Source organism: Gavia stellata, chromosome 3 (assembly GCF_030936135.1).
Source record: "Gavia stellata isolate bGavSte3 chromosome 3, bGavSte3.hap2, whole genome shotgun sequence".
In the NCBI taxonomy this organism is placed as follows: Eukaryota; Metazoa; Chordata; class Aves; order Gaviiformes; family Gaviidae; genus Gavia; species Gavia stellata.
In genome coordinates this window covers 41,525,701-41,543,806 of record NC_082596.1, presented here as the reverse complement: position 1 = coordinate 41,543,806, position 18,106 = coordinate 41,525,701, and positions in this window count along the sequence as shown.

Genomic DNA, 18,106 nt, shown 5'->3' with positions numbered 1-18,106 from the left:
ACTGAGTATTTTTTCATATCAAAGGAGTCTGAAAAGAACAGAAGGTTAAGAAGATTTTTTTTACAATGAGCAGATGTGCTTGTTACTGTTGATGGACAAGCTTATCCATTTACATCAATTAATATCAACAGCAAGCACATCAATATGGAAGCTTGTCCTGACGCCTTGATTTTTTCCCATCTGACAGGTAATAGTAGGGCTGGGAAAATGTCACAACAATTTAGTTATGCTTCACTGGCTTTAACTAGTTCAGTGACAATGGGAATGCATCATGCTAAGATTCCTTATGATTCATAATGGTACTGCATTAGTCGGCTATTGCAGAGGATTTAAACTAGTCTTTGTCAATTAAGGGTTTAAGGTCAAATCCTCTTTATGTTTTTTTCATTCGTGCATTAAGTAAAAGCAAGTTAAAATATTTATGAATGGCACTAAAATGTGGAAACTTTCTTTAGGAACCTGTCTTTTCATATTGAGTCATAACTGAAACCAACTATGTTTGACAAAGAAAGGCTATTTCATCACATGGCATGGCTTATCCCTCCTCTTCTCTAAAGGCCCGAGCTACAATCTACTCGGTTTTGGCAGGAAAACTTCTGTGGACAGAAATCTGCAGTTGTAACCATTTTAGGCTGTGAGATTAAGTTATGCCTCAGCACATTTGACAATGATCAAGAACTGACCACAATATTTGTAAATTGTTTAAGTGCTCAGCAACCCAAGAAATATTTAAAAACCAGAAGGGAACACTGTATATGGGTCAGCGAAAGGGATGCAGGATAGGCTCTCTGCTGTTGCAGCAGGAAAACCACAAGGCCAGACAAGCCTGGGTAAGATGTGCTGTCCCCACGGCTGCAGTGGCTGGCCAGCCCACTATCTGCAGTGTGTCCATGGCTGGCTTCCCCAGGCCCACATGTCCTGCTTTGGGGATGGTTCAGGGAGCAGGGGCAAGGAGGAGCTGCCAGCTTCACCCCTGGAGCCTCTCCTGCTGGTCAGCCCGTTCAGCTCAGGGGAACCTCTGTGCCTTTCCCCTGTTTTGCAAGTTGAAAACTGCTGAATATCCATACGTTTTCTTACTGAGGAGTAAGCACTAACAGACCATGCTTTGCTTATTTGCTTAGGTGCTGCCTCACTGTTTTCCATGGGTTGCACCAGGGTAGCTGAGAGCGTGTTATGTCCAATATAAGCACATTTTATTGTTATGCAACCATTTATTGCTTTGGGCTAGAAAAGTCATGACGAATCCTTGTATGTAGAGACACATACATGCACATACTTGTGTGCTTTCTCCATTCAAATATTTTTGACTGAAATTGCCATGTATTCAGATGGTTTCTTTTCTGCTCAGTCCTTGGAAAGGGAGCTTTACCTGAAGTAAGAGAGGATTCAACGTTCAGCTATAAGACATTGATTTAACCTTTCTGTCATGAGAAAAGTAAAATCAACTTGCTTCCAATATAGTTAAATGTTTAGTTACATATGAAACTAGATCTTTGGAAAGGATAGGAAATTACATTTTCTATAATCAATCAATCATCTGTGAAGAGAAGTTTATTTAAAGTGACTCCTTTCTGATTACTTCTAGAAGAGATAAATAGAAAATTATTCATAAAGAACTCGATGTATTGATAATGTGACAGCCAAGAGGTTGTGCTCTTCAATGTAGATCATTTTCCAATTTTATGAATGCCTGCGAAACTAGACAATGTTATTTAAATAAGCTTATACTAATGGCATATATATATTGGATAAATAGCCTTATTAGAAATTTAATAGCAATAATTAAAATTATCTAGTCAGTCTATGTGAACTATATGTAAAACTATCAGCATGAAAAATATATAAATACTGATGACATTTTTATTAATTCAGAAATTGAACAAAATATTATAAAAACAGATAATAGAGCTATATAGCCACTGAGTGATTTCTGTGTACTTACCAGACAGTAACCAGATGCCTCAGTCACAGACTTTGGCACTGAAGTTGCACACATGTGTGTGGTGTTGCCTCCACGGCTCTGCACTGGCACTGGAAGCCATATTTTGTAGACATGAATCATGTCCTTCATCAGGGGACCTTGAAGTGTGGCGTATCTTTGTGCCCACTGCCAAGGTGATGGACACGTAGCAGAATGTTTTGTGTGAGGAAAGGTGTAGATGTTCAGTCCATATGGAAAGGCATTTCTTGGGACAGCATGATGGTCTTGAGGAAATGAATGAGAGGGAAGTATCAAAAATTATCACCTAAAATCACGAAGGTGGCAGTTTGTGTGTGTCCAAATCCTGTGCTTAGTATGGCTCTGAGAGGAATAAAGAAGGCATTGAAACCTCTTAAAAATCATCAGTTTCTCCCTTTCTTCCTCTTTCTGAGAAGCACCTTTTTCTGGAATCCTGAACTTCTTGGGGCAAGGTAACAACAGACATGTCTTTAAAATACAGAACCTGAATGTTTTTAACAAGATCACTTAGTGGTTTTTGGTTTTTTTTTACTTTGGTCATAAAGTTCTTCAGATTCAGAATGTCAAAAAGCTTGAATTTTGTCAAAGGTGAAAATAGTAATTTTCAGAAAAATGAAAATTTGCATTCAGAAACTTCAATTTTTCTGAAAGTTCACTTTTCACTGCATAAAGCCCCTACCACTGGTATGGAAAACTCTCAGAAACTATGAGATACAAATCTGGTCCTAAATTAAATAGAAGACACCATATTAAACTCAGTGGAAGTATGTTTGTCAAAATGAGGCCTATTTCTTCTCCTAATGATAGTGGAAACACCCCATAATTTTTTTAAATTAAGCTATTTGGTGGTCTCAGTGTTCAGAAACTTAATTCTTTACATTTTCAAAAATCCTCTTATAACATACTGAAAATGTCAGGTCTATATGCCACAAAGATCCCTGGACTGAGAAAATAAGAATGAAAGTATTCTAAGGAAAAGTGAGTAAAATTTCTTGAAATGCTTTAAAAAATGCTCTCAGGTTTCTATGAAATTTTGTTGGCTATTTTTGAGAACTAGGCAATAGCTAGCACAATGGTGGTGGGGAGCAAAGGGATGGTGAGTACTAATTCTGGACTTAGGAGCTGATCACTCTGCAAGAGCTGCTTTAAGCATGGTGCTTGGTTCTTAGCATAAAGTTGAAAGAGGTCTAGAAGAAAGCTGTTTGGTTTCTGAGTCCGAAGGGGAAAAAAACTGACAAACTGGAAAAAAAAAAAGCAATCTGAGAAATTGAGCGAATGCACTGAAACGGCAGGATTCAGGCACAGGCATTGCCCAAGAGGTTACTAGGAACAAGACACCTGAAAAGGCACTCTGCCAGGAATGAAAGAGCAGCTTTTGTTCATTTGGCCCACCATAAGAATTTATTTCTACACAAAAATTCAATTCTGACGTTCACTGGTGTCTTATTAGCTCTACAATTTGGAGCCAGCAGATACACTCTTACAGAAACTGGGCCCAGTTTTTCCCTTCGATGTACTGATCTCACCAAAATAACTGGTAAATTATCAGCACAAACCCAGATGACAAATGGCTACTGTTAAGCAGCAGCAGCGTGTGTTGCCAGTAAGACCTCTGTTTCAGTGGCACGTAATTCCAGGAAGCAACTTTCTTCCATTTTGTTAGAAAGAAAATCAAGGGCTTTGCTGTTCTGGACGTGCTGTAGAAACATCTTGAAACGATCATGTGATCTGTTCTATGAGCCAAAAGAGGTGTTTCTTAAGGCCTTTTTTAAACTTAGATGTGCTTCTGCTTGCTCAAACCCTCCCACATACAGATGAGGACATAATATAGGGCTATGTCTCATTATGCAACCTACCTCCCACATGCATGTTCTAAAAGAAAGCACTGAGCAGCTGCATAACACTCCTTTGGGCATGAATAGAATCTTTAATACCAACACTGAAATTAGAGTGATTAGTACTGTTGCTGGCACACGCAGCACCTGAGCATTCATAGTTCTGTTCAATGCAACTGGTGGAACATCTTGATTTTTGAGGGGAAAGGGCTGCCAGATTTGCTCATGGGATATGCCATAGTGACTTATGGCCCAGGCATTACTAAACCTTGTGCATGGCATTCCGATTCATGCTGACTATGCCATTAACATCCACCCCTCATTAATTAGCAGCTTATTGTGATTGTTTTGCAAGAATAAAATAACAGGGGTGATGTTAGCATGTTAGCTAACAAGTTAGCATCACTAGGATGATGCTGGGATGCCACTGCCAGTTCCAGGGTGGACAGTGAGAGCCTTGCCTGACCCGCTCAACAGGCAGAGCCGTACAAATAGCAGTCATAAGAGGTGTGCATCACACAGTGAAGAGAAACTCGCTGTTGTAGACGGATATGCTCTCTGACAGCTCAGAAAGAAAAAGGAGAAATAGGTTTAGTTATAAGCATGGACAGTATACTGGTAAATTAGTCCTATTTATATTCCTTGGTAAACTGAGCATTTTAACGTCCCTGTCAGGATCACTGCTTGACCCCAGAAATCTCAGCTGTAGGAGGAGCATTGTAGGGGCTAGTAACAGGCAGCATGAAAAAATAATACTTATAGCTTGTAGCTCATGCAACAGGGTCATTTATTTATTTAGATTCCTGAAAATGTGAAAAAGTAACTTCTCCATATGGCCTAAATGACATTCATGTAATCTGAAAATACCTACTGATACAGTGATTTAAAAAGCAGCTCTTCAAACACTGACCCTCCCTCCCTGCTCGATCAATGCCCTGCTTTTACAATAGCTATTTTATACCCCTCTTTTCAAATAGAGTGAAAAAAGATGAGCCTTGCAATACGCCCTGCAGGTCAAATTCAGGTTATATTAAGTCAGAGAAGGGGAGGAATCCATTTCAATGTTAGTGAGGAGTGGATCTATTTATAAGGCCTTTTTAAACCCTTGCTTCATTTCACAGCTGATTTTCTCCAGCCCAGATGACTATGGCTGCAGGAGCATCACCTTATCAGGGAAACCAGTCCATTGGTTTCTAGTTCTTAAAAACAGAATAAATAAAACAAATGAACAAGGCAAAAGAGAGAGAGAACTGAAGAAAACATCAGCAGAAAGTTTTTCCTCCAGTCAGCACAAGGTAATACAATTTTTTTCTGTTGGTATTACAAAAGTTGTGACATCATTCAAGATGTCCAGTGTGGCATTTAGCATTGGGACTTTCTTCAGTACTCCAGCAAATAAGAACATTTGGAAAAATGTCCTGCCTTAGTGCCTAGCTCCAATAGCAGGAGACAATGTTTGTGGGAACTGGGCTATAGATTTCAAAAAACATACAAGCATAGGTTCCCACATTTTTTAAGTACTGAAAATCCAAACTTTGCTATCTGAGGATATAACTTTTGCAAATACTTAAGCACATGATAAACAGGAATTTCATGAACAAAACCACACCTCTGTTGAAGTGTTTTGCAGGATTAGCCATCTTTGTACATACGCTATTTTCACCATAATGCTTTATACTTACTTTCCCTGCAAAATACAGAACATCTGTTTGCTGTGGTGAACCAAAATATGATACGCAGATCAATCCACACTTTTTAAACTGAACAAAAAAAAAAGTCCATTTAACAGTGTCTGAATACAAGAACTATTTCTCTTATGGGCTGTGAAACATCTTCAGTTTGTGTATTAACAGAGGACAAACTCTGTGCCTTCTTAAAGAAGGAAGCTTTTGGAACCTGCATAATAAATTGCTTTGTGGTTAAAGTCATTAGATCAATTAGCTTCCAGAGAAGCTGATATGATGTGAAGCTTTTAAATCATCCTTTCAGATTATAGCACAGGAGCTCTGACCACTGTCCTGGACTGCTCTTTGTTCAAGAAACAGGTGTTCTTGTATTAGAGAAGAACGTTAAAGTTATGAACATCTCAAGGTAGTTTCTAGTCAAGGAGTACCTGACAGAGAAGAAGAAAAGGTAGTTCGCTGTGATTTATTTTTCAAATTACAAATATCTACAGATTTACCTAAATTACATAGCCTGAGTAGATGCCTATCTGTGGAGAGGGTAGAGAGAGTATCTTTGCAAATCAGAATGCATACCCCATGGCAGATGAGGTTTGCTGATATGCTTTGGAATATTCAACATTCAGAGAATGGTGATCTGCTACAAAGATCTGACGGTTATGTGCTGTTTAGTGCTGGTGCAATCAGGAGTCAAGGTTGCATAGCTTTTCTCAGAGAAGTGCCAATAAACTCTATATCTCATCACACTACCACAAATATGGCACTTCTCACACTCTCATAATGAGTAACTTATGTTGGAGCTTCCTCTGGACTTGTATCCTAGAGTTTTAAAATGTCTATCAATGCCTTATTTTCTGACTGTGAGTCAGTTAAATGTGTCTCCTCCTCTATAGGACTCACCAAGAAGTCTGAGAGAGAGCAAGGTGGACCCTAAGGGCAGGTTTCCCCTAACTAAAGCAGTCTAAAAGGTAAGCCTCCACTATAAGATAGTTGCCTATTTTCTTTCTACAGGCAGTGGAGAAAGCACAATATCGCAAAAGAAAATATTTATCTTAGATACCTGTCTTAAATGCAGTGAAAGTGTTCCTGGAAATGCCTATACCTCTTTATCAGTTATGGAGGTAGGCAAGAATTTTTAATGGCTACAATTAGGACAGCCACTGATACATTTTAAAAACTTCTAAAAAGTGCCTAAAAGAGTTTCTTAACCCAAATAACTACTCATGTACAGAAATTGCAATCCAAGATCTCACAAATTACTGGAAGCAATTATAAGCTGTTAAAAAAGTAGCGGTACCGGCTTACTAAAGGTGCCTAATTATAATGGGTAGGTTGCGGGGCCTTAAATATGACAGAAATATGAGGCTTAACATTACTAATGATGGGCCTTAACCTAATTATATTTTGTGAAGGAAAACCTACACCTGGGAGTAGAGCAAGAAGACGGTTCTCTGGTGAAAACCTATATATGTGACAGTGAATGTTTAAAAGCTGCTTCGCTGTTTGGTTAATATTGAAAGATAAAAGTATTATTTCTTGCAGAGGGTGATCAGTGTGTTTAGTGGAGGCATGAGAGGATGCTTGGAGGTAACAATAAATGCAGCTGGATGCTTTCAAATAGTCATGTGGATACCAACCTGATAGTGATATAAATGGAGATGATAGACAACACCAAAATACTGTAGTCTACAGATTGCCTATTAATTTTAAGATAGTGCAAAAAATAGGGAAATATGATCATACTTCTCAGTACAGGTGCAGATCATCTACAATAGGACTGTTCTCAATGCAGTGCTGCATTCTGTTAAAAAAATAGAAGGAACATAATGCATGCATATTCAAGTACTGGCATTATCCTTGCACTGGTAATACCTCCTTTTGCTTTGTCCATTTTCCCAATCATTTATTGCAGAAATCCACAGGAGAGAATATTGGCACAGGTGTCTTCACTCATTAATATATTTTTTTCAATCTGTCAGCACTATTTTAACCTATATTTCAAGGTTAAGTGGCAACCTTTTTCAATCTAGACATATTGGGTAGCTGACTAGCACTAGTCAACACCCTTTTCCAAATGTCTAGAAATTCTCAATATCACAATAGTCAGAAATGACCCATGAGGGATCCAAATCAGATCATCTTCCCAGCTGGACATGGAAATCTTCATAGTTGGTTTCTAGCCTTGATTACGCTTCAGAGAACAACCAATGCAAAAATCTTACCATCATTATCAGTAACTAATACTGAATCTACTTTTCCTTCATCTTTGTATCTTATATAATATAGCATTGTATATCATGTAGACTGTCAAACATACTGTTGAAGCACGATCTCTGTTGGACTGACAGGATATAAAATACATACACAATGTCTCCTCTTGCTTTGTAGTTACAAAGAAATATCAAAATACATGTGAACAAATAAAACTTGTAGGGTTAAAAATAGGCTTTGTTATACCAGGAATGTGAGATTTTTCTTATTTCGTTTGGCAAACAGCTGGACAGTATGTTATGACCACAGTGTTTGTTCTCACTTCTGAAGGAGTATTTTCAAACTGTTCCAGCAGTTACAAGAAGCCACTTACCTCCGCACTGGAGACAAACTGAGAGGCTGGTCTTTACTTAGAACTCTTTGTTAAGGATTTACTAATGCTTAACTTTGTTAATCCCTGACGCTGCCACTGGAGATGTTTGCTGAATGGCTTGTGCAAGTCACTTCACATCCTCTTGCCCCATGCCTATGCCTTGAGCATAACACCGGTTACTGTTTCTTTGAAGTATTTTGACCTTTATGTCTGAAAGGTAGTACGCGGTGAATAAACTGTAAAAAGGATGTTGCAGGAGCATTTTTGTTAGTGTCATTGTGATGATTTGTAGAGTTGGACTCCTAAATTACTGCACGCACCTTACCTAAGCAGGACGGGTATAGCGATTCCATCCTAAAAATCACTTTAAATAAAAGAAGTAAACATTCATTTTCTCATCTTTCCCTTTGTTGGCCAGAATTAGAAAGTTTTGAAAGCTGGAAGAGCTTTGTTTGACTCAGTTGTTGAGGTGGATTACAATCTCCCAGAGTTACTTTCCCCTCCCGTACACAGATCTGTGTATGAATAGGTACAGATATTACTGAATTACTGGAAGGTCATTTGGTAGATGTTTACAACAGATCAGATTTTTATAGCAATGGTGAGAAGTGAAGGGAACACTGTTGCACTGTTTATGCTGATATCAAGTTTCACTGACTGCACTGTATTGTACTACAGGTACAGTAGTTTTCACTTCCAGAAACTGGGAATAATTCCAGAGGAATGCATCTGGATAACATTTGCCTGTTACCCTCCCCAGAAAAGAATTAGTCACCAAGGGCCCTATTCATAAAAACTAATTCAGGCCATTTCCACATGAATATCACGTCTTTATGTGGAAAATTGTGCAGTATGCTTTTTTTCTACATAACGAATCCTTTTCTGTGATTAATGGAGCTGTTTCCCCCTGTCTGTAAATGGACACCTCCCTGCTTTGTTAAAGAGGAGACTGAAGTCCAAAGCAGAAGTGGGAGTGGGATGGGTAAGAAACTCCTAACTTTAAAGAGTATATATGAATGGTGTTTGAAAATGGTTACAGTATAAATTATTTGGCTGCTTGAGCAGGCAAATGCTTAAAAATGTAGAGGAAGAGGGCTCAGTCCTTACTGAACACAGAGATTTTTATGAACTGGCCTAACATTTTGCTTAAATTTTATAGTTCCCTATTAACTTCTCAGTGTTAAGCAAGCCAAAGGTTCCACTTTGTGTTGCACTTTGCAAAATCCTACTTCCAGCAGCAATGAGTTAATCATAATGGTGTGATAGTTTTAATCAGCCTGCAAGGTTGATAAATTGGATTGATTGGAATCACATCGTTAGCATGTGAATTTTGGTGGAATTTTAATAGCCACCAGGGATGCACAAGATTTATGGTGGAGTCAGCTTATGATTTTCTTTTGGTTGAATGCTCTTTTTAATGTCCTGTAACATACACTAGACCTTGCCTACTGTTCAATTTGTGCTGTGATGAAGGGTTTTAACATACTGTAAGTTCAGATCATTACATTTCATGTGAGATACAGTATATAACTAAAATATTATGTTTTACTTCAATCACTCCAGGGAAAAGTACAGTTTTATCGACGACATTTAAGGCAGTTACAACTACAGCTGCAGAACACTGCCTGAATGAGGCTCACATGGCAGTGAATATTGCTGGTATTTGATGAATACAGTCCCAGTCTTGGTTTTACCAAGAAAATATTTTGACAAACTGGCATAGGAGTCTTCTAGATGTTTATAACACTCCCCAATGACAGTGAAATGCAATGTATTACATGAATTAAGTTAAGATAAATAGGATGGAAAAGAAAGAACCAGAACCCAACTTTAACTTAGTGGTTCAGACTGTGCGAGTATACTGATTGAATGCTTCTAGTGAAGATGACAGGGGGGAAAACCAGACTATTAGGCTAACTTGATCCATATGATAAACTCTGACGCCACTAGATAGAAATAATGAGATAATGTAACCCATCTGAAACATGAAGAAACAAAATGTTTCCCATCATAAGACCCAAGCCTTCAACTTGTTACACGGTGATGTGTACCCCTTGCCTATGAATTAGACATGTCTGTCAAATTGTGAGCACTCGCTAGATTTTTCATGAAGTATAAGAATACCTTCAACTATAAAATATCCATGCATTTAAGGACAGTATAGTAAAATAGCACCAATGTCTTCTCCATTGCCATTTTCACCATGGAGCCAAACCTTCTTGTAACAAAATAAGCAAAGACACCAAATATCGCTGCAGACTTTTCTTCATGCATTGTTTTCTGGTTTTCTCCTTTTTCGCACAAAGTTTTACAATACTACAGCCTCAGATTATTTGTCATACAATTTGGAGTTTGAATGCATAACGAATAACCTAGAACTAAAAGATCCTGAGAACTAAAATTCCCGAGTGATCCAATCCACTACAAAGAAGATCAACGCTGCCGCAGGTCAAAAACCACAGAAGTAAGAAAATTAGGGCTGTTGTGTTTTTTCTTTTCTTCCTCTGATAAACAGTAAGCAGTTGACTTTACTTGCAATTGAATGGTAGTAGCAGTCTTTGCAGGTGTAGGGCCAAGCATTCCCTATTTAGCATCAGATGTCTATTGACCATTAAGCAACGTAATTTAGAAGTACAGTCAGTTATCACTGTTTTGCTGGAAGGATGGTCCTCTGAACTTGCATTTCTGAGTGCACAGAGGCTCCATACTGGAGGGCATGTTTAGCAATCATTTTGTAATGGTATAAAAACATCAGAAACCCAGAAATAAATGGAGCATTCTTGGGCAAATTAGATTAGCTTGAGCTCTTTCCACATGTGATTGGAGATGATCTAATTGGCCTGTGGCAGTAAGTAAGTTATACTGAGTGTTTGAATATAATGCATGTATGTTTACAATAATAAATGCATTAGAAGCATTTTTATTGTTCATCTTTCTCTTAACATACTTCCTGTTAGCATGAAGTGCATAGGACGTGCTGTGGCAAAACAGAATATTTCTTCATACCAGTGTAAATTATTTTCCTCTGCCTGCAATTTCACCTATTCTTGAGATCTGTCCTTATTCAAAGGACAGATCCTTCAAAGCAGAACATTGTTGAGGAGTAGCAGCCATATAGTACTGAATTGCTGTAGAGGAGTTTGCTTAGCACACTGAAAAAATTTATAAGCATAAAACATTTGCTACCACTCTGATAACAGATACATATTATGAGCTTCTTTCTACCTTGGCTGACTTCACACACCCATCGTCTGATTTCAGGTCCTGTTCACACTCGCAGACATATAATGACATATATGAATAAGCAAACAGCATCCTTCTACAGCAAATACACAAGATACTCTTTACAATAGCATGATTGTTTCTGTATGGATCCATTTGTAAAGTGAGGCACAAGAAGTTACAAAGACTGAGCCAGCCTTACCCTAATGGCCTAGCTTTGCATAGTGCAGAGAGCCTTAGGACAGCCATAACACATGAAATCATGACCCCATCAAATTCTTCGGAGTTTCCCCTAGGCCTCAATGAGGTCAGAATTTCCCCCTGCAACTTACTGTGTTTGCAGTGCAATTTGTGAAGACATCAATTAGATCCTCTGAGGACTAAAAAACATTGAGCTTTGTTTTCAGTATAGAAAATAAAAGCTCCTAATAAGCCAGTTTTGTTATAACCCTGCAAAACAGTTCATCCACCACCTTTCATCATGTTCTTTTGATGACTATAAACACAAACAGCTCTAAAAAGATAGATGGAGGCATGACAAGCAAGAAGGTTAGGGGCAGCATCAGACACACAGAATAACAGTTTGCTTTGTAATACTTTCCTTTTAGGCAGTAAATCTAATTTTGTGTTGAAATGAAGTGAAATACTAGACAGTATTGACTCGGGTATGTAGTATAATAGTAATACTTCTGGTTTTTTTTCTTGAGGAGAAACTAGCACCCAGAAAAAAAGAGCTTCTCATATTCAGCTTCTCCAACTGTTCTCTATGCCCCTAAATCTCATTCAGCTACACTCTCTGCTTCATATAAATAATCAGCTGTGACTGAGTGACTCCAACCAAGTTACAACAGGGGTGAATTTGGCTGTTAGTTACGGAGAGTTTTCTCTGATAGTGATTTCAATCCTCAGAACAGTTTTCTGGGTGTTTGGGAGGTCTCAGATTCATGATTACAGTTTGGCCTGCAATAGACAAGAAGCAAATCACAAAGCCCAGTTCTGCAGACTTACCCCATCATGGATCTCCTGGTCCTGACAAAGTAGTTTTAGCCTAATCACTAAACGATGCTTCCAATAAAAAGATGAGTTCTGAAAGTCTGTATTCACCAAAAGCATAAGCAGAGACAAAAGAAAACACGCATATAAAAAAGGTTGCATTTTTCACCTCTAAAACCCCTTGAAAAATATTAATACAGAATGTATTCCTTCATCTAATTCTGTTTAGTTCTCCCCTGCTGATGCTATTTTTTACTTTAGGTAAAAGAAGCTCCTACTCATACTAGTAACAAAGATCACTGCCTTTATTTTCACAAATGTAAGAAGCTTTCTGCATGTCTGACCTGAAGGAAATTGCTTACTCATTGTAAATAATTATACACACAGTACCAGCTACCAGAGACAGTATACTTTTTGCATTTCCCCACTGCTGTGCTTCGTGCGTACATGCGACATAATTTGAGTGGGAGATTAGACTTCCGCTGAAACACTGTCTAACTGCCAAAAGATACAGAAAATTTCAAAAAGGGGTGAATGCCACCCAAAACAATTAATATGGCACTAGCAGAGCAGAAAATTTTAATACAGTTAGATTACTCTTTGTCTGTTTTCATCATTGGTAACCCTTTTGACCCAAGGGTAGCCACTGGGGCTGGGGAGGGAAGTAAAAAGTTTGCAATTTGCTTCCACTTCAGATTGGAACTTGCATTTCTATGGTGCCATCTGTTTATTCAGGTTCAAGTTCTCTGCAGAAGGCAGGGACGAAGCAAGGGGAGCCAATTTATTCCTTCCTCATTCCAAGCCTCTTCTTGAACAAGTCTCTGCCCAGAAGCTCTTTCACTCTTAGCTGTTCCTCAGGTTTCTGCTACAAGTGTCTGTAAGGCTTCCTGTTGATTGCTCTGCATTCTTCTGCAGTATTTCTGCTTTGCTCTTTTAAATCCCACCCCCACCCCCACCTTCTTCTTAGTAAAATGGGAAAATCCTTTCAAACAGGGGTCAGTCCCTTAGTCAGTTTGCATGTGGCCTGTTTAGGTTGATGATTCCTGTTGTTTGTACCACTGAGAATCTTTACTAGTCTGTTAATTACATTTATTATGGAGAAAGCATACTATTCTGTGTACTAGCTTCAAAAGGTTTCTTCAAGCCATTATATTAGGCCAAATAACAGCTGTCCACATTTTATCACTGAACTAAGAAAGAATACTTACTTTTTCTTTTCCTGTATGGTTTTGACCCCAACTCCAATCCAGGTTCATATCCACAGATTTTGTAGGGATTTAGCTAAGGTTCTTTGCAAAATGATCTCCCTTATGGTTGCTGCTGGAGATCTTATTCATCTGAGAGGAGTTTTCCTAAGAGAAAGTGTGAGACATGGATGCATATTTATACCTAGTATTGTTTCTAGCACAGCTTGAGGTAACAGCATAGCTCTATCTCACAGCTCAGTTTGCTTTCGCTCCATAGTATGTATCTATGCTCCTGCTCCTGAAGGTTTCAGGCTTTTCAGAGCTATGATTCTGATCTCTGTGAAGTCCAGTTCAGATTGCTCTAGAACAGTAAAAAAAAAAAAAAAAAAAAAAAAAATCTGAAACCTTAGTGTTGCCATAGATATAGTTTCTCCTTTGCAAATGTTGTACATTCTCATTTATATTCTCATAAAAATGAGAATCAGGTCCTAATTTTCTAATGGCATTTGACATTGAAAGAACACTTCAAATCAAAGATCTAAACTGGCTGCTTTTGAATTCAATTCCGAATTAAATGGAAAACAGCTTTGTCTCTCAGTATAAATCTCTAACGCTGTCTGGCCTTGCTGACATTTACAGGACTGCTGCTCTATATTTTCACTATGATACGAGCACTGTCTCTGGGGAAAACACCATCAAACTGCAGCTCTTCTGGCAGCTTTCTACAGTCAAATTTCTTTGCATCCACTTCCTTTCTCATTATTTTGAAGTGGAAATCCCATGGCTGTAAACTTGAAAACACATTGTATCAAGTCAAATCATGACTGTAGTTACTGGATTTTTCTAGCTCTGGTGTCTCTGTGTCTAATTTAAACTTCATGTCTCACTTTCAGCTTGATCCAAAATTTTCTCACCAGAAAGCAAAGCAGGAAACTAGTCAGTTTTGCCTTCTTTATTTTCATTTCAGAAATGAAAGGCTCCAGGAAAAAAAGAAAAAAGAAGAAAAAAAAAAAAAGATGTATGCCCATTTCTCTTTTGCAGTGTGAAATACAGAAAGTTTTAACATAAGTTTGTAGTGCAGTGCCCAGCTCTAGAGGTTCCAGATGGTCATTCAAAGCGCCCAGGTGAAGAGTCTGTATTGACTGCATCGTGAATGCTGCTCAGATACAAAACAAGAACCCAGGAATACAGGGACTGCCACACAGAAACACATCACTAGTCCATCTGTCCAATTTCCTATTTCCAGCAGTAACCATATCAGATCCTTCAGCTGATTCGTAGATAAACACATGAAATCCCAAACTAAACTGTTGGGAAATAATTAGGTGGAAGGAGAGTTTCTTAATTAATCCTCAATGAATGATTGAAGGTTTGGATAACTTTGTCTTTTTAAATCTTGGCTTTGGTAGCTGAGTGCTCCTATAAGGTTGTTACATGCTCAGCCTTATGTGGGTGTTAGCAAGCCTTGCTAAAAATATGCAACAAATAGTTCAAAGGGCCAATTGTATATTCAGTGAAAAGGATTTCATTTTATTAATGTTAAACTCGCTACATTCCAGATTCTGTGTACAACTTGTTCAGCCTCCTTTCGGACCATCAGTCTCTGTCAGTCCATGAAGGCTGAAACTCTTATCTCTGTGAAAGCTGGAGTGCAGGTAAGTACAGGGCTGTTTCATAATCAGGTCACAAAGAACCTGTGCTTTGTTTGTGGGTTTGTTTTTATTATTTCTGAAGGGGTTTGCTCTTTTCAAAAGAAATTATTCTAGTGCTGTCAAGTCAGAACCACTTTTTCAATTTTTTTCCCTTCCAACTATTAGAGAATTTGAGGATTCAGCAATATTTTCTTTCTTCCAGCTTTCACTGTTGTTCAATCTGTGGCCGTTGTTTATGAATGAAGAACTGTTATAAAATGAGGCTGATAAAGCCTAATCTAAAATCATTATCAGCAACTACTTCCTGGGTTTGGGAGTACAATAGATGAATAGAGTATTCTGCACTTGAATGCTGCTCATCTTATATAACAAATAAGCTTTCACCAAAGTGCCAAAACCTCTCCCCTGCATATTAGTCAGTCTTAAAATGTACCAAAATTTAAAATACCTTATTCAACAGACACATTACTTGTTGTGATTTGTTTAAAGCAAGTTTGCATGAAATGTAAAATGTAAATTCTGTTGAGCTATGCTTCTCCCCCTCTGCAGGAGATTTTTAAAGGTTGATTCAGGATTAAAAATGAATTCGAGGTCCCTGGGCTAAATTCTGATTTTGCATTTCGCTAATGTCGTGGATTACCTGGCAGAGAACGGAGTGTGTCTGGGTTATATCAGTATAAGTAGGTCTGCAAATTTGGGGCCCAAGTTACTATGACAATAACTTCTTTTTATTCTGCAAATATTTATATACAGTTTCTAATGTTTTTGGCACATATTTTCTAGGTTTGTTCCAAGGTAAAATGTAATAATTTCTCTGAGAAAACAGAGGTTTTGAGGCAAATATAAAAGTTAACTTCTCTACTCAAAGATTTGCATTCAGAAGCATCATCATTTTAACAGTAGAAAAAGCTTCTATCAGCAAAAAATGAAATATTTTGCCAATGTAAAACTGAGTGACTTTAAATAGTGCACAGCTTCCACTGAAATTCAACAGAAATTAGCTGCATAGGCCAAAGATTATTAGGCTTCTTTGAAACCTTTAAGCTTAAAGCTTCTAGTCTTTATTGACAATTCTACTTTCATCACTCTTGCTAGCAGTGAACTGAAAATATTTTTCCATACTCTCAGTAGTACTGCTCCTGTTATCATCAGTTTTACCACATAAGGTGAACACAGGAACAGCAAAGATTAAAACCAAAATATTTTTCTTAGAATCATGGAATTTTTGTCATAAAGCAAAGTGTTTATGATTAGACTATTTGTGTAACTTTATGTTCGTTTTTCTTCAGTATTCATTAGTAAGGAACAGGGAATTAATTTATTCAGTTTCATTCATTTTACTACAATATCTGCATTCTATTAATGGCAAAACCAAATGGGTTTGTTTTCCTTTTTGGTGGACTATATATATTTTCACTCACAACACCCACTATTTCAAAGAAATTCAGCATTTCTCCATTATTTACTCAGATGAGCAAAGTTTCATTTATTTAGCATACATCATCAATCAAAAAACTTTATGGCATAATTTCAAGATTGCCTTGATAAAACATGCTCTGTAAATATCAAGTGTTACTTCAACAAGCATTTAATTTTTTATTTTCCAATGCGTAAATATAAATCAGAATCAGACTGCATCCTGAAACATGGAAAAAAGAAAGCAGATGAAATGATTTAGAATTAAACCCTGGATCCAGATATCCCTGCTTTGGTATATCAGAGAGATCAGTCATGGTTTTTAACTGATCTCTTTTTAATCTTTGAACAAAGAACTGGAGTGGAATTTGAGCTCCTTGTTCTTTTTGGTTATTATGTTATTTTGTATTAACAGAAGTGGGTTAGGGATATAATAGAAAATAAAATGTCTTTGGTGCTAAGCATTTGTAATCTAAGTAAACAATACTCAGCGAAAAGAAGACAACAATATGACAGAGTAGAAATCAGCTACTTTTGTAGGGTAATATACAGGGTAATGACCTGTAGCTGTTGTTCTTATTGCCTCTTTTTTTAACAGCTCTTTGTGGAAAGGCCTAGAGTTGCAGGTCACAGGGAAAATCTTTGAGATTTAAAGAAAGCTTAAAATGGTAGACCATAGATCTGAATGCTTTATCATAGATCAATTAATATAAGAAATCCTATAGTATTTCTACCATCAGTTAATGACAGGATTAAACACAATGGCCTGCATGGTTCTTTGGCTCAAGAAGACCATAAATCATAAGTCTTGCAAACTGGGAAGGGGAATGATCCCTCCCCACTAACTCTGATTTTCACAGTCATTTCATAGTATCTGGCCCTCTACTAGAGACATAATACTAGGCTAGATAGACCTTTGATCTTATGCTCTATGAGCTTGCATAGTCTTTGATTATCATCCTATGAAAGTTTAGCTTCAAATACAGCCTGTTCTCACTGTGTCCTGATTCCTTGTCTACCGTTCTCACTTTGCCTTACATTCTGCCATATGTAGCCAGCATTAGCAAAGAATACCACCTCACATGGGTTTTATCTAATACTGCTTCCTATGGGGGCTGGATGTGAATGGGGAATGGCATTTGATAATCTCTGACTCCATTGTAAATTAAATTTAAATTAAAAGCAGCTGTTTCTTCTAAAGCGAAAGACACATCTGCATTAAATATAATACAACTTCATCTGGCTTGGGCTGTCAACACTTCAATAAGTGTCAGACAGAAGATTCATATGGTTTTGGTCTTGTCACTGACTGTCATCCATTTCCTAAAGCTTTTGAAGTCTTTTCAGAAAGGTGGACAGGAATTTATTTAAGTCATTTTTAAATGGTTAAATAATGACTTTCTTCTCTCCCCCTTACAAAGTACACAGCTTGATGAATTTGGATAGTTGAGTACTAAGGTTATCAATACATGAGCAGCATTTGCCTTTGATGGTGGTATCTCACTGGATGAACCAACAACAAAGGAGGCAGTTGGGAACCAGTCAGCCCCAAACTCACTGCCACTCCTGGGAAAG